The 21,787-nt window shown below is 50.2% G+C and overlaps 2 pseudogenes; one reads left to right on the forward strand and one right to left on the reverse strand.

Moving 5' to 3' along the window:
• Positions 1–950: 950 nt before the first annotated feature.
• LOC100387842 (RNA exonuclease 1 homolog) lies at positions 951–3,688 on the reverse strand (annotated as a pseudogene).
• Positions 3,689–8,481: 4,793 nt separating this feature from the next.
• Positions 8,482–19,953, forward strand: LOC144577911 (tubulin beta-4B chain pseudogene; annotated as a pseudogene).
• The last annotated feature ends 1,834 nt before the right edge of the window (positions 19,954–21,787 follow it).

Below are 21,787 nucleotides of genomic sequence, written 5' to 3' on the forward strand. Positions count from 1 at the left end.
GTAGACACCTGGTGTTGCTCTATTGCCCAGGCTGGTCTCGACCTTCTGAGTCCAAGTGATCCTCTCATCTTGGCCTCCCCAGGTGCTGGGATTACAGGCATGAGCCATTGCACCTGGCCTGAGAGATTTTTTTTCTTTTTTAATCCATGCAAACATTTATTCTGTCCCTGCTGGTGGTGAGGGAAAGGAGATCCAGAGAGCCTGTGAAGGAAGATGGGGATCTGGTAGGAAAACAGAGTCTGGTGGCTGGTGGGCTCCATGGATGGCAGGCCCTGGGGGTAATGAGAGGCTGGCTGGGTTCTCAGAGGTCACGGAGTGCAGAGGTGGGGAAGCGAATGGTAGAAGTCGGCTGCCCCAAAGGCAGGCCAGCCCCTGGAGCCTGATGGCAGGTCGCCCATACCGGGCTGAGTGTGGCCCTGGCCCCCGCTGGAGTCTGTTCTGTCCCCACCCCCCGGGTGGGAAGGCAGCAGGCCCACTCTTCCTGGTGGGAAAGTGCTGTGCAAGTCATCAGGTTTAAATAAAAATAATAAAAATAACAGTACAAAATAAAAAAGACGGTCTCAAACAAACCTGGGACAAACCCACTGCGCACCCTGAGTGAGGAGCAGAGGTGTTGGCTGCCACCTGGGAAGGAGCGAGGGCCTGGCCAGAGGGGCAGGAGGGGCTGTGGGTCAGTTGGGGGTGGGCTCAGTCCTGGTCTCTGTCAGCAGCAGTTTATAGAGATACCAGAGGTCTGGGGGGCAGAAGGTAGGGAGGGGTGCGAGGGGCTGCAGCAGGACATAGGCTGGGATGGGCTGGGCGAGTCGTCCCCTGGCCACTGGCTCATCCCACTGTTTTGGGCTGCCTCACCAGGTGGATGGGTTACCAGAGATTTATTGCACTGTTTGGAAGAGGCCTGGGCTAAGGACAGGCCGGGGCAACGGGAGAGGTAGGCAGGAGGAGGGAAGGCGTCATCGCTTGGTCTTGGCATCTTCTCGGACCTTCCAAATCACCAGGTGCATGCAGGGGGTGGCATCCTGCCTGGAGCTTTGCCTGTCTGCATTGTCCTGGATATCTGTCTGAGGTAGTTGCCATGAGGTTCCGAAGGGACCACTTGGAGGGGAGGCCGAGGCGGTGGGGGAAGAGCACGGTTGTGTCCACTATGGTGCTGTGTTTGACTTTCAGGGCCAGGAGGTCGCTCTGCAGGCTGTGTCCGATGAGGATGGTGTGGGAGCTGCACATGCTCAGCAGGATGGCCTGGACGTCATGCAGAGTGACACTTGTGTCCATGAGGTCAGCCTCTGTCATGCCCAAAAACCTGATGTTATAGTCCAAGATCACATTGTCCGTCTTCACAAAGGTGTCATAGACCACGCGCACATCAGTGTCAACCACCGTGACACATGTCAGCTCCAGGCGTATGTCGGTCAGGACATCTCACAGTCCAAGGTGTAGATCCCTGGGTGGGCGTCTCCAGAGAGTTCTTTCTCAAAGGTCTTTACGAAGCCCTCTGGGCACTCCTTCTGGCTTTCCTGCATGTGTCACTTGGCAACCCAGCAGCCAATAGAGCCGTCAGCAGCAGAGCAGCTCATGTACTGGGTCTCCCAGCCTCAGGCCACCCGGCTCCGGCACAGCCATCCCCAGTGGTAGTAACACTCCTCATCACGGACACGGGGGCCCGGGGAGGACATGAAGTACTTGGTGCCACAGCAGCAGCAGGTCCTGCAGGAAGAGTCCTTGGGCCTCTTCTCCTCAACTGTGAAGATGATGGCACCCCCGGGCCTCTCCTGGTGCAGGAAAGGGTAGCCATTCTCCTTGGGCTGGTCCTGGGTAAGCAGGTGCTCCTTGAGGTGGCTGTACAGGGTGGCCCCTTTCAGGTCCTCCTCCTGGGGTCTGCTTGGGCAGCTGAGCGAGAAGCTGGTCTTGGTGGCCAACCTGCCCCCCAACACCACCTCATGGGACACAACCCTGCGGCCACTGGCTTTGCTGAGGCTGGACATGGAGCTGGGAGCCAGGCCCCTGTGCCTCTGGGAAGCCCAGGCTGGAGTCCGAGTCAAAGTCTGAGTCCGAGCTGAGGCCGGGGAGGATGGGGGGCACACCCTTGGCATGCTCGGTTCCCCAGCCCTGTGGCCTCATCCTCACTCTCATCCCCAAAAAGGTCAGCGTGGCTCAGGGCCCACCTCTTCTGCTTGAGGGCATCCTGGAAGGCACCCTCATCCAGTGAGTGGGCTTTGCACTCCACCAGGCGCCCTTCCTGTCAGGGAGCTGGAGGCGGGCCGGGTGGAGCTCTGCTGGCCGCAGGAGTCCCCGCTTGCAGGGCTTGGTTGCTGAGCTGGCCAGTCAGGCCTTTCTTTCCCTGAGCTGGCCATGGGAGTGGCCAAAAATGGCTTCTTTTTGGTCCCTTCTGGCCACTCTGCCTTGTGGTGAGGGCTGCTGGCCTGAGGGCCCTTCTTGTCCACACAGGGCCTTTCCCCCCACCCTCGACACTTGTCCTTGGTCTTGTCCTTCCTCTGGGCACCATCTTTACAGCTGGGGGCAGGTGGGGCCCTGCTTTTCTTTTTCTTGAGTTTCTCCTCCTTGGGGCAGCCCCCATCCTGCAAGGCCTGGGCTGGGGAGCTGGGCTTGGCCGGGGTCGGCTAGAGGTCCCCCACTTCGCAGTGCATAGCAGTCTCCTTGGTCTCACGCAGGCTGACCCCTCGGCCTCCAGGCTCTCTTTAGAGGGTGACTGCCTGGAGACACTGCTCTCAGGGTCAGCCCTGGCTTTGGGAGTGCTGGCCATGGTGGGCTCATCACTGGGGACTATGGCGGCCTCATCTTCCGAGTCTGAGTACATTGCATCACAACAGCCAAAAGGGTCGCAGGGCTTCCTGGGGGCAGGAGTGTAGGGCTCGCTGCTGCGGGGTCCCCAGGGCCGTTTGGCAGCATGCTTGTCTCGGTAGCTGGCCATGCTGGGGTGCCAGGAGGAGTAGTTGGAGAGCGGGTAGTACTCCAGGTCTGTGGGTGGCCGGGAATGTCCACCACGTACTTGCCGCTGGGAATGAAGCTGGCTCACGGACTTGGGGACATACTCCAGGGCACCGCTGCCCCCTCTGCCTCTGCCCTGACCCCTGTCTGGGAACACCAGCAAGTACTTGCTGGCTGGCTTGGCAGGGGGGGCCTGGTAGCTGGCATTGGGGCTTAACAGGCTGTGGCTGCCAGGGCTGTAGTGAAAGGCCAGTGGGAAGGCATAGTCATCCAGACCCATGATGAGGCTGCCATCAGGGTTGCAGGGTGCCAGGGCAGGGGCCTCGGCGGCGTGGTGCTCACGGGCCATCTGCAGCTCCACCTCACTGTGCACAGCCTGGATGGCTGGGTTGACCAGCTCCAGCACCAGCACATCAGTCCGCGCCTCCTCCCCCAGGCCGAGGCCATCATTCTTCCTCTGCAGGGGGCACTTGAGCAGCTCGGGGTTGTAGGGGTCATAACCCAGCCTGAGGCCAAGGGAGGTTCAGGAAGCAACAGCCTTGAGGGGGCGATGCCCAGCAGCTGTAGGCCCAGGCATTCCTAGCGAGCTCTGCTGCAGGGGCGCTGCTCTGCCATCACCCAGGGTGTCGGGGACCTGGGTCCCGAGGTGCCGGAAGTGTCAGTAGGGCTGCTAGCAGGGACCCCCGGGCACCCCAGACCAACAGGGGCAGTCAATGGCCCTAAAGAAGCCAGTGGAGCTTAGCATGGCCTGTCCCGCAGGGAGGAAGGAGGGGGACTGGCCCAGAGCCTCCCGGGCCCCTGGGCCCCCTCACTCCAGAGATTTTTAAGTGCTTTTTTTTTTTGACGGAGTCTTACTCTGTTGCCCAGGATGGAGTGCAGTGACGCCATCTCAGCTCACTGCAACCTCCCCATCCCTGGTTCAAGCAATTCTCTGCCTCAGTCTCCTGAGTAGCTGGGGTTACAGGCGCCCACTACCATGACCAGCTAATTTTTGTATTTTTAGTAGAGATGAGGTTTTACCATCTTGGCCAGGCTAATCTTGAACTCCTGATCTCGTGATCTACCCGCTTCCACCTCCCAAAGTGCTGGGATTACAGGCTTGAGCCACCACACCTGGGCTTTATTTTTTTTACTTTATTTTATTTTATTTTTTGTTTTGAGACAGTCTTGCTCTGTCACACGTCATACAGGATGGAGTGCAGTGGCATGATCTTGGCTCACTGCAACTTCCACCTCCCTGATTCAAGGGATTCTCCTGCCTCAGTCTCCCAAGTAGCTGGGATTACAGGTATGTGCCACCATGCCCAGCTAATTTTTGTATTTTTAGTAGAGACAGGGTTGGACCATATTGGCCATGCTGGTCTCGAACTCCTGACCTCAGGTAGTCCACCCACCTCGGCCTCCCGAAGTGCTGGGATTACAGGCATAAGCCACCACACCCAGTCTTTAAATGATATTTTTAAATAAATCATTAAATAAATGCAGGCTGTGCACCATCTTTCTCACCTGCCAGCAAGCCCCACACAGAATGGGATCCCCTCCTTCCACAGTCCTGGGACAGGGCATCTCCAGCCTCCTCTGTGGTGATGGCGAGGCCACTTGTCGGGCCATGACCAGAAGGTGGGAGCAAAGCCCACTTCCCGGGAGACCTGTGCTGACTTCAGCTCCCAGCTCCCAGAAGCACCGCAGTCCAGATGCTTGCCAGGCATAATTCCTCGCCCCTGAAGTCAGTCTGCTTGTAGACATTCACAATACTCGCTCCCAGTCATCAGTTCCCACTCTGCGTCTCCCAGGCTGTCTTGCCAGGGCCCTGGATGCCTGGGTTGAGTGGCTTAGTAAGGGTCTGGGTGGCAGGGAACCCTGGGTACCACACCCGGGGGCGTGTGGGAGGGTGCCCACTTCTCAGAAAGCAGATCGGGAGACCGAAGCCACCCAGGGCGAGTGTTGGGCATGGTCATTTCTGAGAATGTTTAGAACGCTTCCCCCAAGTGTGGCACGTGAACCAGGTCCCTCTCCCGGACCCCACTGCCTGATTGGAACTGAGAGTGTCAAGTTTAGTGCCCAGGAGACAGGTGACTGCATGCTGAGGCTGACTGAGTGCAAACCTGGCTTGGGAGAAACGTATCCCAGAGGCTACCTGGGTGCCTATGGCCAATTTGGCTCAAACCTCTTCTGAAACCTGTCAGCATCTTGCAAAAATGAAAGATGGTCTTTTGTGCCTGTCATCCCAGCACTTTGGGAGGCTGAGGCGGGAGGATCATGTGAGCCCAGGAGTTTGAGACCAGCCTGGGCAAGACAGCAAGACCCCACCTCTCCTAAAAATGAAAAAAGTATCCAAATGTGGCATTGCACATCTTTAAGTCCAAGCTATTTGGGAAACTAAGGTGGAAGAATTGCTTGAACCCAGGAGTTTGAGACCAGCCTGGGCAAGATAGCAAGACCCCATCTCTAAAAATTAAAAAAAATGTAGTGACCAGGCACAGTGGCTCATGCCTGCAATCCCAGCACTTTGGGAGGTGGATGGATCATCTGAGGTCAGGAGTTCGAGACCAGCCTGGCCAACATGGTGAAACATCATTTCTACTAAAAATATAAATATTAGTTGAGCATGGTGGTAGGTGCCTGTAATCCCAGTTACTCAGGAGGCTGAGGCTGGAGAATCGCTTGAACCTGGGAGGTGGAGGTTGCAATAAACCAGGATAGCAACACTACACTCTAGCCTAATGACAGAGACTCCATCTCAAAAATAATAATAATAATAATAATAACTAAAAATTTAAAAATTAGCCAGGTGTGGCAGTACACGCCTGAAGTCCAAGCTGTTCAGGAGGCTGAGGCAGGAGGATCACTTGAGTCCAGGAGGTTGAGGCTACAGTGAGCTAGATCATGCCACTGCTCTCAAGCCTGGGCAACAAAGCGAGCAAGACCCTGTCTCAAATAATAATAATGATAAGTAATAAAGAAGTTCTTTGTCATGTTATTTGAGGCCACCTGAACCAACCCCTGGGCAAGGCCCTTTGCAGAGACTTCCCCATGCTGTCATCATCTTGACCAGTGAGATCACTGCTTTAGGGGATAGGGGAAGTGGGGGTCTCTGTTTTGGGGAGCACTGGGCGGGGAGCCTGGCAGGTGCCCAGTGTTGGTGACAGATCTTGGCTGTTGGTTTAATGTGCATGCACACCTGCTTTTCCTGTACCATTCAACTTCCTTACTCATGGTCAAGGAGCTTCAGAAATGCTCTGAATTCACTGGCTCACCGAGGGTCCCCCAATAGGCCAGAGGCACCCCTGGGTCCCACTGGATAGTCCTGCATTGGCCAGTCTGCAGCTATGAGATCTGGGGACCCACTCCCTTAACCCAATGTGATGGTTTGCTGGGGCTCTGTGACCTCAGGCCACAAAGCGGAGGGCTTCAGAGACTGAGATTTCTTCTCTCTCTCAGTTCTGGAGGCTGGAAGTCCAAGAGAGTAACAGGTGGGGCCCTGTCTGCTCCAGCACTCAGGATTTGGTGGGTAAACATCACTGCAATCAACCCAGCTGTCCTGCACAATGGGAATTTCAGAAATGGCCAAAGTGAATCTCAGAGAAGGGAGCCTGAGGTCCTCCAGTAAGTGAGCAGTTAAACTGCAATTGTTACCCACACCTGTCGGGTCTCAAATCCCAGGGCACAACCAGGCTCAGCAAAGCAAGGCACTCACACTGGGCACAAACTCAAAGGGAGCGTTGAGTCCAGATGAGGTGGCTCACGCCAGTAATCCCAGCACTTTGGGAGGCTGAAGAGGGGAGATCACTTGAGGTCAGGAGTTCAAGACCAGCCTGGCCAATATGGTGAAACTCTGTCTCTAATAAAAATACAAAAAAGTAATAATAATAATTAGCCAGGCACGGTGGTTCCAGATGCTTGGGAGCCTGAAGCAGGAGAATCGCTTGAACAACAACAACAAAAAGGGGGGGGTGCTGAATAACCTCAGTGACCGAGATGAAATAATACTTCAGTTCAAACCAAAAATTAGCAGGGTGGAGTGGAATGTGCCTGTAGTACCAGCTACATAGGACACTGAGGTGGGAGGATCCCTTGAGCCTAGGGGTTCAAGAACAGCCTCAGCAACATAGTGAGTCCCTGTCTCTACAAAAAATTAAAAGTTAGCTGGGTGTGGTGATGTGTGCCTGTGGTCTCCTCCACTCAGGGGGCTGAGGTGGAATCACTTGAGGCCAGGAGTTTGAGACATCCCTGGGCAGCATAGGAAAAGCCCATCGCTAAAAAAAAATCCAGCCAAGCATGGTGGCTCATGCCTGTAATCCCAGCACTTTTGGAGGCTGAGGTAGGCGGATCACCTGAGGTCATGAATTTGAGACCACCCTGGCCAACATGGTGAAATCCCATTTCTACTAAAAATACAAAAAAAAAAAAAAATTAGCTGGTCGTGGTGGCACATGATTGCAATCGTAGCTACTCAGGAGGCTGAGGCAGGAGAATTTCTTGAACTGAGGAGGCCAAGGTTGCAGTGAGTGGAGATCACTTCAATGCATTCCAGCCTGAATAACAGAGTGAAACTCTGTCTCAAAAAAAAAGAAAAAAATCAAAATCAATGCAAAAATTTACAATGGAGCCAGAATAAAATTTTAAATCAAGATGGGGTCAGTAATTCTGATTTTTTCTTTTGCCTTGGCTCCAATGTGCCTCTCAGAGCAATGTGAATGATCCCACTTTGAGAGATAATTCTGATCATTTGTTCATCGTGGCTTTTGCATATTTATTTTGAATTTTTATAAGAGTGCATTAAAATATTATTTATAGGCCAGGTGCAGTAGCTCATGCCTGTAATCCCAGCACTTTGTGAGGCCAAGACACGTGATCAGAGGTCAGGAGTTCAAGACCAGCCTGAACAACATGGTGAAACCCCATCTCTACTAAAAATACAAAAATTAGCTGGGCATGGTGGCAGATGCCTGTAGTCCCAGCTACTCTGGAGGCTGAGGCAGGAGAATCACTTGAACCCAAGTGGCTCAGGTTGCAGTGAGCTGAAATTGTGCCACTGCACTCCAGCCTGAGCAACAGAGTGAGACTTCATCCGTCTCTCTCTCTCTCTCTCTCTCTCTCTCTCTCTCTCTCTCTCCATATATATATATATATATGCTGACTTTTTGGTATCCCCTTAAATTTTGTGTTTTTCTCACCTGACCCTGGTCCCAATCCTGCAAGATGAACCCTCTCCCACTCCCCATAGTCCCGGGGCATGTGGACACATGTCAACTAGATGTGCACCTGCCCATTTTGAATAGTGACAATTCTTGGAAGCCAGGCTTCGAGGTGCAATGGAGAGGCCCGACCTGGGCCATTTCAGGGGTCACCCAGCAATTCTGCTCCCGGGCATGAACCCAAAAGAATTGAAGAGAGTCCTCCAACAAATGCATGCACAGAAATTTTCACAGCAGCATGATTTTCACAGAAGCCAAAAGGTTACTGCAAGAACCCAGGTGTGTATCAATGGATGGATGGATCCACGCATGGTTCATCTTGACAGTGGAACACAACTCAATGGAACACAACTCAGCCCTGAAAAGGAGCCAGGCTCTTGCACAGGCCACAGCATGGATGCACCTTGAGGACATCACACTCAGTGAGGAATGCCAGACACAAAAGGCCACACAGTGTGTGATCCCATTTCTATAAAATGTCCAAGACAGGCCCACCCACAGAGACAGGAAAAAGATGTGTGTGTTCCAGGAGCTGGGGGAGGGGTACGGAGTGACAGCTGGTGGTGATAAGGTTTCTTTCTAAAGTGAGAATGTGCAAGAATTTGGCCAGGTGTGGTGGCACACGCCTGTAATCCCAGCACATTGAAAGGTTCAAGCAGGTAGATCACTTGAGTTAAGGAGTTCAAGACCAGCCTGGCCAACATGGTGAAACCCCATCTTTACTAAAAACAAAAGTTAGCTGGGCACCTCTGATCCCAGCCCCTCAGGAGGCTAAGGCAGGAGAACTGCTTGAACCCGAGAGGTGGAGATGGCAGTGAGCTGAGGCCATGCCACTGCACTTCAGCCTGGGCAACAGAAGAAGACCCTGTCCTCACACACACAAAAAAAATAAAAATAAAAAGAGAGAGAGAATGTAAAAGAACTAGGTAGGAGAGGCCGGGCATGGTGGCTCATGCCTTTAATCCCAGCACTTTTGGAGGCTGAAGCGGGTGGATCACTTGAAGTCAGGAGTTTGAGACCAACCTGGCCAACCTGGTGAAACACCATCTCTGCGAAAAATACAAATATTAACTGTGTGTAGTGATGGCACAGGCCTGTAATCCCAGCTACTTAAGAGGGTGAAGCAGGAGAATCACTTGAACCTGGGAGGAAGAGATTGCAGTGAGCTGAGATTGTGCCAGTGCACTCCAGCCTGGGGGACATAGGGAGACCCCATCTCCAAAGAAATAAAAAAGAAAGAGAGAGAGTGTACAGAAATTAGGTAGGAGTGATGTTCGCACAATGTTGTGAATGTATTGAATGCCACTGAACTGTTCACTTTAAAATGCTTAACTTTATGTTATGCAAACCTTACCTAAATTTATTTAAAAAGCCGGTCATGGCCAGGCATGGTGGCTTACACTTGTAATCCCAGCACTTTAGGAGGCTGAGGCAGGAGAATCACCTGAGGTTGGGAGTTCAAGACCAGCCTGACCAACATGGAGAAACCCTGCCTCTACTGAAAAAAAAAAAAACTTAGCTGGGTATGGTCCTAAGGCTGAGGTAGGAAAATTGCTTGAACCTGGGAGGCAGAGGTTGTGCTGAGCCCAGAAAGTGCCACTGTACTCCAGCCTGGACAACAAAAGCAAAACTTTGTCTCAAAAAATAAGAAAAAACAGGTGAGAAGATGGCTTTGGAGAAGGCACACCGATTTCAGCTGTGGTCGCAGGTGTGCAGATGTCTGATGAGGGTCTCAGTGCCAACAGATAGGGTTACCTGAAAACCAGAGTGGGGAACCCAGCAGGGTCCCTGGCAGCCTCAGCGCAGGCCCTGGGGGAGTGTGTCCTCCATGTTTGCCCCATGCAGAGAAGGAAGGAAAGCCTTTGAGACTTTGCCATCCAAACCCTCTGCTGTAGGAGGGCGCTGCCGGGGAGGCACCTGGCACCTTGCGCTGGGGTGTCCGATGTACACCAGGGGAGCTCCTCCAGGTTCCTGGTCTCATGACTCTGCAGGTGACTCAAGCAGCACAGGTGTGCCTGCATCTGGGCACACATGAGCCTTTGCCCCCCATGTCTGGATTACTAACCTGTGTCATTTGGGGGTGCTGGGGAGCTGTATTGAGGCCATTGGCGTGCCTGTGGGGTCGCCCACCTGTAGAGATGACCTCTGTCATCCCACGGGTGTGAAAAGCCCGTCCCTCCAGCCTATAAGCCTTGTGGTGCCTGGGTTCTGGGGATTTCATTTTTCCCAGGGGCAGATCCCATGTGGGCGGAAACTTTGTGGCATCAGATCTTACTCTTGCCTTTTGGCTTTTCTGCTCCTCAGACCTCCCCACTTCTCTCCTCCACCCACTCTTCACCACCTTTGAGTGGCTCTGACTTTTAGGTGTTCAAACCGACATGGCATGTTTCTGTGTCATGGGTGGCAGGGCTAACCTTTATGATTTTTTTCCCCTCCACCTTCCCTCTCACTTTGCTTAACCTTTTTATTTTCTCAAATACCATCTGATCTTCTGTTCTCTCTCCAAGAGCTGCGTCTCAGGTCCTGAGTGAACTTTCTGAATGGTGTGGTCTGCTTGCGTGCCTGTGTGCGTCTGGCTGCCTATTAGGAGAAAACCGGTTTTGCTGCCCCATGTCACTGTCACCTGAAATATTGCTGTTTTGGGAAACTGCTCCCTAGAAAGCCTCTGTGTGCCGTGTTGAGGGTGAGCACCACTGGTCCAAGCTGACACCACAGACCACAGATCCACTGGCAGGTGACAGGGGGTTCCCAGGATGGGGCTGAGCCTCACATGGGAGGGACTCACAGATTGGCCCCAAGCGGGTTTTCTATGTTGTTAAAATACAGGACAATGTAGTTTAGCTTGCTCCATTCTAATATATATGTTTTTCTTTTTCTTTTTTTTTTGATATGGAGTCTCACTCTGTTGCCCAGGCTGGAGTGCAGTGGTGCCATCTTGGCTCACTGCAACCTCCACTTTCTGGGTTCAAGCGATTCTCCTGCCTCAGCCTCCCAAGTAGCTGGGATTATAGGTGCCCACCACCACACCTGTACACCAGGGGAGCTCCTCTGGTGTACACCTGGCTCATTTTTTGAATTTTTAGTCAAGACTAAAAATTTTAGGGTTTCATCATGTTGGCCAGGCTAAGTCCTGACCTCAGGTGATCCGCCCGCCTCTGCCTCCTAAAGTGCTGAAATTACATGAGTGAGCCACCACACCTGGCCTTCTTTCTTTTCTTTTCTTTTCTTTTCTTTTTTGACACAGGGTCTTGCTCTATCACCCAGGCTGGAGTGCAGTTTTGCAATCATACCTCACCACAGCCTCGACCTCCTGGACTCAAGTGATCCTCCCACCTCAGCTTCTTGAATAGCTGAGACTACAGACACACACCGCCATGCCCCGCTAATTTCTAATTTTTTCATAGTGACAGGGTCTCGCTATGTTTCCCAGGCTGGTCTCAAACTCCTGGGCTCAAGTGATCTTCCCACTTCAGCCTCCCAAGTTGCTGGGATTACAGGCTTGAACCACAGTGCCCAGCCTGTGTTTACTATTCAAAAGTTGGCAACCCTGTGACGTTAATTACATGTACACCATGTGCAAACATCAGCACTATCTTTCTAGTTCCAGAAATTTTTCATCATCGAAAATGGGAAACTTCCCAGTTTAGTTTTGAAATGTCTTTCAAAGAGATTGCTCCACCTGAGCATGTGGTTGGTCTTACTTGCCTTGGCTGCCTTCCCTCATCCTGACTTTATTTTTGAGACAAGGTCTAACTTTGTCACACAGGCTGGAGTGCAGTGGTGCCATCCCAGCTCACTGTAGCCTCCATCTTCTGTGCTCAAGCAATCCTTCCACCTCAGCCTCCCAAGGAGCTGGGACTACAGGAATGTGCCACCACACCCAGCCAATTTTTGTAGTTTTTGTAGGAAAAGGGTCTTGCTATATTGCCCAGGCTGGTCTTAAACTCCTGGGATCAAGCAATCCTCCCACCTCGGCCCTGCCAAGGAGCTGGGACTACAGGCACACCTCACTATGTTGTCCAGGCTGTTTGGGAACTCCTGGGCTAAAGTCATCCTTCCACCTCGGCCTCCCAAAGTGCTGGGATTACAGGCGTGAGCCACCCAACCTCTTCCTGACTCTTAAAAGCAGCTTGCTACCAGGTGTGGTGGCTCACACCTGTAATCCCAGCACTTTGAGAGGCCAAGGTGGGCAGAGCACAAGGTCAGGAGCTCGAGACCATCCTGGCTAACACAATGAAACCCCATCTTTACTAAAAATACTAAAAAAAAAAAAAAACGTCGGGCATGGTGGCGCACACCTCGGGAGGCTGAGGCAGGAGACTCACTTGAACCTTGGAGGTGGAGGTTGCAGTGAGCTAAGACTGCACCACTGCACGCCAGCCTGGCGACAGAGAAAGACTCCATCTCAAAAAAATAAAATAATAATAATAATAAAAGCTGCCTGCTGGCAGGGGAGCTTCCCAGCCATTTTGCATGGAGGCATTTTCTGTGAGCATCTACGTTTGCCCTGAAAAAAGACTTTGTGTGTAGTCTGAGTGATGCCCCAAGGATATCGGCTCCTAAATTTGTGGAACCTGTGAATTTTCCCTTATATGGGAAAGAAGTTGCAGAAGTGATTACAGAAAGGATCTTGAGATGGAAGGTCATCCTGGGTCTCCAGGTGGACCCTAAACATGATCCAGCTGTCCTTATAAGAATGAGATTTGGCCAGCACAGTGGCTCATGCCTGTAATCCCAGCACTTTGGAAGGCTGAGGCAGCAGGATGGCTTGAGGCACGAGTTTGAGACCATTCTGGCCAACATGGTGCAACCCCATCTCTACTAATAATACAAAAATTAGCGGGGGCGTGGTGGGTGCCTGTAATCCCGGCTACTCAAGAGGATGAAGCAGGGGAATTGCTTAAACCCAGGAGGTGGAAGTTGCAGTGAGTTGAGATCTCACCACTGCACACCAGCCTGGGTGACAGAAAGAAACAGTGTCTCAAAAGAAAAGAAAAGAAAAAGGCCGGGTGCTGTGGTTCACACCTGTAATCCCAACACTTTGGAAGGCTGTGACAGGCAGATCATGGGGTTAGGAGTTCGAGACCAGCCTGGTCAACCGGGTGAAACTCCATCTCTACTAAAAATACAAAAATTAGTCAGGTGTGGTGGCACATGGCTGTAATCCCAGCTACTTGGGAGGCTGAGGCAGGAGAATTGCTTGAACCCAGGAGGTGGAGGTTGTGGTGAGCCAAGATTATGCCATTGCACTTCAGCCTGGCAATGAGAGTGAAACTACGCATCAAAAAACAAACAAAAAAGGCGAGATTTGACAAATCTTGGGGAAAAGGCATGGGGAGATGGAGGCTGAGACTGGAGCCAAGCGGGCTCAATTCAAGGAATTTCTGAAGCCCCAGAAGCTGGAGGAGGCAGGAGGAGTCCCCCGCGGGAGCCTCTGGAGGGAGCATGGCCCCGCCCACACCTTGCTTTCTAACCTCCGGGACCACAGAGAATCATTGCCACTATTCTAAGCCACCAAATCTGTGTGACTTGTTATAGCAGCCACAAGGCACTCATACTGACAGACAAAAGGGCTTGGACTCTAATGACAGAATCTGTCCATCCCAAAATTTCAGTTGTTTTTTTGGGCCTAATACTTCTAAAAGAGAAGAAACCACACCTGGGTTTTGTCCTTCTCAGCATTGCCCTGCATCTGTCTGAAAAAAGCATTCACAAAAACCATACTTTGCTCTTGAACTTGGGATGGTGAGACAATCACACTCTAGGGCAGAAAGCTTTCAATTTTCCCTCCCTCTCCTCCTCCCCTCTCTTTTCTCTCTCTCTCTCTCTCTCTCCATTCCTCCTCCCCATTTCTCTCCCTCCCTCCCTTCCTTCCTTTCATTCATTCATTCATTTTTTGACAGAATTTCATTGTTGCTCAGGCTGGAGTGCAGTGTTATAATCTTGGCTTACTGCAACCTCAAGTGATTCTCCCTCCTTAGCCTCCTGAGTAGCTGGAACTACAGGCGTGAGCCACTACACCTGGCTAATTTTTATATATTTAGTAGAGATGGGGTTTTACCATGCTGACCAGGCTGCTCTTGAACTCCTGACTTCGTGATCTGCCCACTTCTGCCTCCCAAAGTACTGGGATTATAGGCATTAGCCACGGTGCCTGGCCTTTTTTATTTTTTTTTGAAGCAGGGTCTTGCTCTGTTTCCCAGGCTGGAGTGCAGTGGTGCAATCGTAGCCTGCTGCAGCCTCAACCTCCTGGCTCAAGCAGTCCTCCTGCTTAAGCCTCCAGAGTAGCTGGGATGACAGGCATATGCCGCCACATTGGGCTAATTTATTTTTATTTTTTGTAGTGATAGGGTCTTGCTATGTTCCCCAGGCTGTTCTCAAACACCTGTCCTCAAGCAGTCAGCCTCCCGAGTAGCTGGGTTTCCTGAGACAGTCTCAGTCTGTCGCCCAGGCTGGAGTGAAGTGGCATGATCTCAACTCACTGCAATCTCTGCCTTCCAGGTTCACATGATTCTCCTGCCTCAGCCTTTTAAGTAGCTGGGATTACAGGCAGGCACCACTATGCCCATCTGATTTTTGTATTTTTAGTAAAGACGAGGTTTCATCATGTTGGCCAGTCTGGTCTCAGGCCCACCACCATACCCAGCTAATTTTCTGTATGTTTAGTAGACACGGGGTTTTGCTATGTTGCCCAGGGTGGTCTCAAACTCCTGAGCTCAGGCAATCTGTCCTTCTCTGCTTTCCAAAGTGCCAGAATTACAGGTGTGAATCACCTCGACCGGCCCTTAAATTATTTCTTTTTGAGACAGGGTCTTGCTCTGTCAGACTGGAGTGCAGTGGTGCCATCGTGGGTCACTGCAGCCTTGACCACCTGGGCTCAAGCAATCCTCCCGGCTCAGACTCCCAGGTAGGTGAAACCATAGGTGTGAGCCACTACACCCACATAATTTTTAATTTTTTTTTTGGAAGAGATTTGGGTCTCACTATATTGCCCAGGCTGGCCTCCAACTCCTGGGCTCAAGTGATCCTGCCACCTCAGCATCTCAAAGTGCTGGGATTATAGGCATGAGCCAGCATGCCTGGCCTTTTTGAAATTTAAATTTTTTTTTTTGAGCAGAGTCTCATTCTGTCACTCAGGGTGGAGTGCAGTGGTGCAATCTCAGTTCACTGTAACCTCTGCCTCCTGGGTTCAAGCGATTATCCTGCCTCAGCCCCCCAAGTAGCTAAAATTTACAGGCACCCACCACCACACCTGGCTAATGTTTATATTTTTAGTAGAGATAGGGTTTCACCCTGTTGGCCAGGCTGGTCTCCAACTCCTGACCTCAAGCGATCTGCTTGCCCCAGTCTCCCAAAGTGCTAGGATTACAGGCGTGAATCACTGTGCCTGGCTGGAAGCAATGTCTGCTTAAAAAACAAAAATGAAATATCTATGCACCTTTTCGGCCTTTTTAAAACTGCATGTTTTGTTGTTGTTTACTTGAAGGAATTCTTTATATATTTTGGACATTAGCTCCTTATCAGATATATCATTTGCAAATATTTTGTCCCAATCTGTTGGCTGTTGATTGTATTTATTTGTTTTAGAGAAGGTCTCACTCTGTTGCTTAGGCTGGAGAGCAGTGATGCCATCACAGCTCGCTGCAGCCTCAACCTCCCTGGCTCAAGCGATCCTCCCACATCAACCTCCCAAATAGCTGGGACTACAAGCACGTGCCACCATGCCCAGATAATTTTTGTGTAGTTTTTGTAAATATGAGGTTTTGCTATGGTGCCCAGCCTGCTCTCAAACTCCTGTCCTGAAACAGTCCACCTGCCTCTGACTCCCAAAGGGCTGGGATTACAGACATAAGCCATCAGGTCAGGCCTTAAAAAGACATTTTTGAGATCATGGACAATGGGTAACAGACTGGTTATTGATAACAGAAAATTATTGATAACAACATATAGCACGGTGATAACAAGACATTATTGTTCACTTGGTTGGGTGGTTCTTTGTTGGGAAATCAGGCTTCAATGATTAGAGAACATTCCCAAGTGTCTACAAGCAAAGTCATAAGATGTGTCGGATTTGTGTGAAATCCCCATGCAAAGCTGGAGAGAGGAGGGAGAGCAAAGGAAGGGCAGAATGTTAGTTGCTGTTGCAGGAGTGGTGGCACTGAGAGACCTCATCCTGGCCTCCGCACTTCAAGCTGTTTGAAATTATCCACCATATGTAATCTTTTAATTTGTAGTTTCTTTTCTTTTTTTTTTTTTTTTTTTTAGAGGGAGTCTCACTCTGTTGTCTAGGCTGGAGTGCAATGGTGCCATCTGGGCTCACTGCAACCTCCACCCCCAGAGTTCAAGCGATTCTCCTGCCTCAGCCTCCCCAGTAGCTGGGATTACAGGCATGTGCCACCACGCCCAGCTAATTTTTGTATTTTTAGTAGAGATGGGGTTTCATTATCTTTGCCAGGCTGATCTCAAACTCTGACCTTCTGATCCGCCCACCTCAGCCTCTCAAAGTGTTGGGATTACAGGTGTGAGCCACCACACCTAATTTTTTGTATTTTAAGTAGAGACGGGGTTTTACCCTGTTGGCCAGGCTGGTCTCAAACTCCTGAGCTCAGGTGATCCCCCACCTTGGCCTCCCAAAGTGCTGGGATTACAGGTGTGAGCCACTGTGCCCAGTCTTAATTTGTAGTTTCTGTAAATTACTTGCATAATAGAAAGGCAGAAAAATAAATTTCCTTCCCATTCAGATGCACCTCATGTTTTTTTAAGGTAGAGTATTTAGGCTAGATTTGAGAAGCTTTGTGGTGAATAAGGTAATAATTTTTTTTTTTTTTGCATCAAATCTTTCTGCCTACCTGAGCCTGCTTTAGAAAATTTAAAAGATTACAATAGTAATCAAAACATATGTAGATTGAAACAGAAGGAAATGCTGTGGACCACAGAACTCCAAGAATTTTTTATTTTTTTGAGACAGAGTCTCAATGCCTTTTTTTTCTTTTCTTTTTCTTTTTTTTTTTTTTTTTTGAGACAGAGTCTCACTCTGTCACCCAGGCTGAATGGAGTGCAGTGGCATGATCTTGGCTCACTGCAACCTTTGCCTCTCAGGATCAAGCGATTCTCCTGCCTCAGCCTCCCGAGTAGCTGAGATTACAGGGGCGCATTACCATGCCCAGCTAATATTTGTATTTTTAGAAGAGACAGGTTTCACTATGTTGGCCAAGCTGGTCTTGAACTCCTGACCTCAGGTGCTCTGCCCGCCTCCACCTTTCAAAGTGCTGGGATTACAGGCGTGAGCCCCCATGCCCAGCCCTACCCAATACTTTTGAAATCTTTAGAGCAACTTGAAGACTTTTAAATACATAGAACAAATATTAAAAAAAAAAAAGAAATGAACTCAGTGATATTGCTTTTCACTTTGAAAATATAAAGCATAAAATAAGACAAACATTGCAATTAAAAAATTTTTTTTTCCATTGTAAATGTTTGAGAGAGGCAGACATTAAGAACATCTGCCATTGGTGACCAAGACCAGAGGCCTCTCTCCCCTCAGCCTGCGCAGCCACAGGGTCACTTCTCACCACTCACCGGCTCTGTCCTTTTGAAGGTGTTAATCTGTGCTGAATTTTTTTTATTTTATTATTTTTATTTCACTTTTCTTTTATTTTTTCGGGGAAGTTTACATTTTTTTTTTTATCTTTTGTGACCTCAGCTGTGACTTAGAAAAAATATTCATTTTCTTATTTCCCTCCCTCCTTCCCTTCCCTCCCTCCCTTCTTTCCTTCCTGTTCTCTTCTTGCTCTTTCCCTCCTTCCTTTTCCTTTTCCCTCCCTCTCTTTTCTTTTTTCTCTTCCTTTTTTCTTCCTTTTCTTTCTTTTCCCCTCCCTCCCTTCCTTTCTTCCCATCTTTCTTCCTTTCTTCCTCCTCCTTCCTTCCTTTCTCTCTCTGCCACCCAAGTAGCTGGTATTACAGGTACCCAAAACCCCGCCTGGCTAGTTTTTGTGGTTTTAGTAGAGATAGGGTTTCACGATGTTGGCCAGCTGTTCTTGCAATCTCAGGTGATCCACTCGCCTCAACCTTCTAAAGTGCTGGAATTACAGACATAAGCCACCATGCCCAGCCAGGTCTCACCTCTTAATGCCATCACAATGGCAAATTGCAACACGAATTTTAGAGGAGGCATTCAAACCACAGCACTTACCTTGCTTTCTTCTTCCTGAATCTCTTCGGATGTCTTCCCAAACTGTTTCATTTCTTCATGGAAGGGGTAAAAGCAAATAGTTGTGCTTTATTATCAAACATCAGAATTCAGAATGATTTCCTTCCTTTGTCTTTTCTTTTTGTCAAGAGGGTTACTGCTTACTGAAACCTGAACTGATTTCACAGAACCCAGACTAACTCTAAACTAACCTAGGATTTAATTTGCTCATCTTTTCCTTTACCCTCCCTTCCCTTTCATCAATGCTTGACACATCCACTCCTGAAACAGTCTTTCCTAACCCACTTGAGAGGCCCAACTAAGCATAGGAGGAGCCAGCGAGTATTTATATTTGACCCCAACACCTCTTAAGGTGCAATCTCGGCTCACTGCAACCTCCACCTCCCCAGGTGAAACAATTCTCCTGTCTCAGCCTTCTGAGTAGTTGGGATTACAGGCATGTGCCATGACACCCAGCCAATTTTTGTATTTTTAGTAGAGACATGGTTTCACCATGTTGGTCAGGCTAGTCTCAAACTACTGACCTTGTGATCCACTTGCCTTGGCCTCCAAAAGTGTTGGGATTACAGGCATGAGCCACCTCACCTGGCCCTCTATTAATCTAAACATTTTAAATAAATTAAAAAATTTGTTAGTTATATAGTAGCTAACACAAAGGTATCTGAGCATAAAACTAAGTAACAGCATATTGAATCCAGAAATATATTTAAAAACACAAAATAAAGCAGCAAAGTGGCCAGACCCCCTGGGTGGGGGAACTAGGTCTGGGATGGGTACCCTCCTCATCAACAAAATCCAGGAGGAGTACCCAGACAAGATCAAGAAAATGTTTACTGTGGTGCCCTCACCCAAGGTGTCAGATATGGTGGTGGGGCCCTATAATGTCACTTTCTCCATCCACCAGCTCATAGGAAATGCAAGCGAGACTTGTTGCATTGATAATGAAGCTCTCTGTGACATCTGCTTCAGAACCCTAATGGTGCTATGCCCACCATGGTGACCTGAACCATCTGGTGTCTGCCACCATGAGCGTGGTCACCACCTGCCTGTGTTTCCCAGGCCAGCTCAATCCTGACCTGCAGAAGCTGGCCGTGAATGTCCCATTCCCACACTGGCACATTTTCATGCCCAGCTTTACCCCACTGACCAGCCAGGTAAGCTAGCAGTCCCGGCCCCCAACTGTGCCTGAGTTCACCCAGCAGATGTTGGATGCCAAGAACATGATGAGAGCCTACGACCCCCTCCATGACCGCTACCTGATGGGGGCCACTGTGTTCAGGGGCTGCATGTCCGTGAAGGAGGTGGATGCAAATGCTTAATGTCCAAAATTTGAACAGCAGCTACTTTGCTGAGTGGACCCCCAACAATGAGAAAATGGCTGTCTGTGACTTCCCACCCCAAGGGCTGAAAACGGCTGCCACCTTCATTGGCAACAGCAGGACCAACCAGGAGCTCTGCTAGTGCATCTTGGAGCAGTTCACAGCCATGTTTCTGCACAAGACCTTCCTGCACTGCTACATGGGTGAGGGCCTGGGTGAGATGGAGTTCACCAAGACCAAGAGCAACATGAATGACCTGATGTTCAAATACAAACAGTACTAGAACACCACGACTGAGGAGGGTGAATTCGAGGAGGTGGTGGCCTAGAGCCTCCAGTCACCAGGAAAAGTAGGGAAGCCATATGAACTCTTTATTCACTCCCAGCCTGCCTTCTGTTCTATGCCTGTGTGTGTGCACTTGCTGTTTTCCCTGTCCACATCCCACGCTGTACAGACAACATTATTAAAGAATTTTCATAGTGAAAACAAATTTCTTTCAGTTTATTTCCATGTGATCATTTTGTCTTCTATAAATACCTGTACACCTACTGAATACTTCCATGTGTGGCTGCATATGTCATGAAGAATAATTATCTGCAGATCAAAGATACAGCTCTCAGAGTTTAACTTTGTATGCATTCCTTTAATCTCTTCATCTCATAAGAATCTGAGGCTATCACTTATCTTTTGAAACAGAGATTGGAAATCCTGGGTTCTCAGCTGTTACACCCTAAGCTTAGTAAACATCAATGAACATCCTATGCTGATCTTCTGAGTGGGAATATTTTCATGAAACCAGTGGGAAAGAGGAGGTTCTCCCTTTTAGCAGCTATTTTGCAAGATGCTTTCCTTATGGGCTTGGTCTCCTCGTCCTCACCATAACCTCATAACCACATCAGTCCCAGCTCATTTCTGAGAAAGCTGGGGCTCTGAGCCCCACTGAGAATTTGTGTCTGGGCTCAGGCATCAGGGACACAGCAAATGGGGAGGATTTTGCAGGCCATGGGGGGGAGATGCAAAGCTGGGAGTTGCAAGGAAGAGAGAGGTTGCTGAGGATAGGGTGATGCCAGAACAGCTCAGGATGGGCCTTGAGTTCCCCACCAGAGTTGATCTGAGAAAGCTGGGGCTCTGAGCCCCACTGAGAATTTGTGTCTGGGCTCAGGCATCAGGGACACAGCAAATGGGGAGGATTTTGCAGGCCATGGGGGGGAGATGCAAAGCTGGGAGTTGCAAGGAAGAGAGAGGTTGCTGAGGATAGGGTGATGCCAGAACAGCTCAGGATGGGCCTTGAGTTCCCCACCAGAGTTGATCTGAGAAAGCTGGGGCTCTGAGCCCCACTGAGAATTTGTGTCTGGGCTCAGGCATCAGGGACACAGCAAATGGGGAGGATTTTGCAGGCCATGGGGGGGAGATGCAAAGCTGGGAGTTGCAAGGAAGAGAGAGGTTGCTGAGGATAGGGTGATGCCAGAACAGCTCAGGATGGGCCTTGAGTTCCCCACCAGAGTTGACCTGATTCTGGAGACCAAGGACACAGCTCTAATAAACCAGATCCATCCTCACTGTTAGTCTCCTGGGGCCATAAAATCTAGGGCAATGAGGTGGATGAGGTCCCCCAGGACACACAGAGCAATGAGGTGGATGGGGTCCCCCAGGATACACAGGGTGATAAGGTGGATGGGGTCTTTTAGGACACACAGAGGGATGAGGTGGATGGGGTCCCCCACAACACAAAGGATGATGAGGTGGATGGGGTCACCGAGGACACACGGGGGATTAGGTGAATGGGGTCCCCAAAGACACACAGGGTGATCAGGTAAATGGGGTCCCCCAGGACACACATGGCGATGGGGTGGATGGGGTTCCACAGGACACACAGGGTGATGAGGTGGATGGGGTCTCCCAGAACACACAAAAGGGATGAGGTGGATGGGGTTCCCCAGGACACACAGGGCAATGAAGTGGATGGGGTCCCCCAGAACACACAGAACAATGAGGTGGATGGGTTCCCCCAGGACACACAGGGCAATGAGGTTGATGGGGTCCACAAGGACACACAGGGCAATGGGGTCCCCCAGAACACACAAGGCAATAAGCTGCATGAGGTCCCCAGGGACACA

The sequence above is a fragment of the Callithrix jacchus genome, chromosome 10 (genome assembly GCF_049354715.1).
Source record: "Callithrix jacchus isolate 240 chromosome 10, calJac240_pri, whole genome shotgun sequence".
NCBI lineage: Eukaryota > Metazoa > Chordata > Mammalia > Primates > Cebidae > Callithrix > Callithrix jacchus.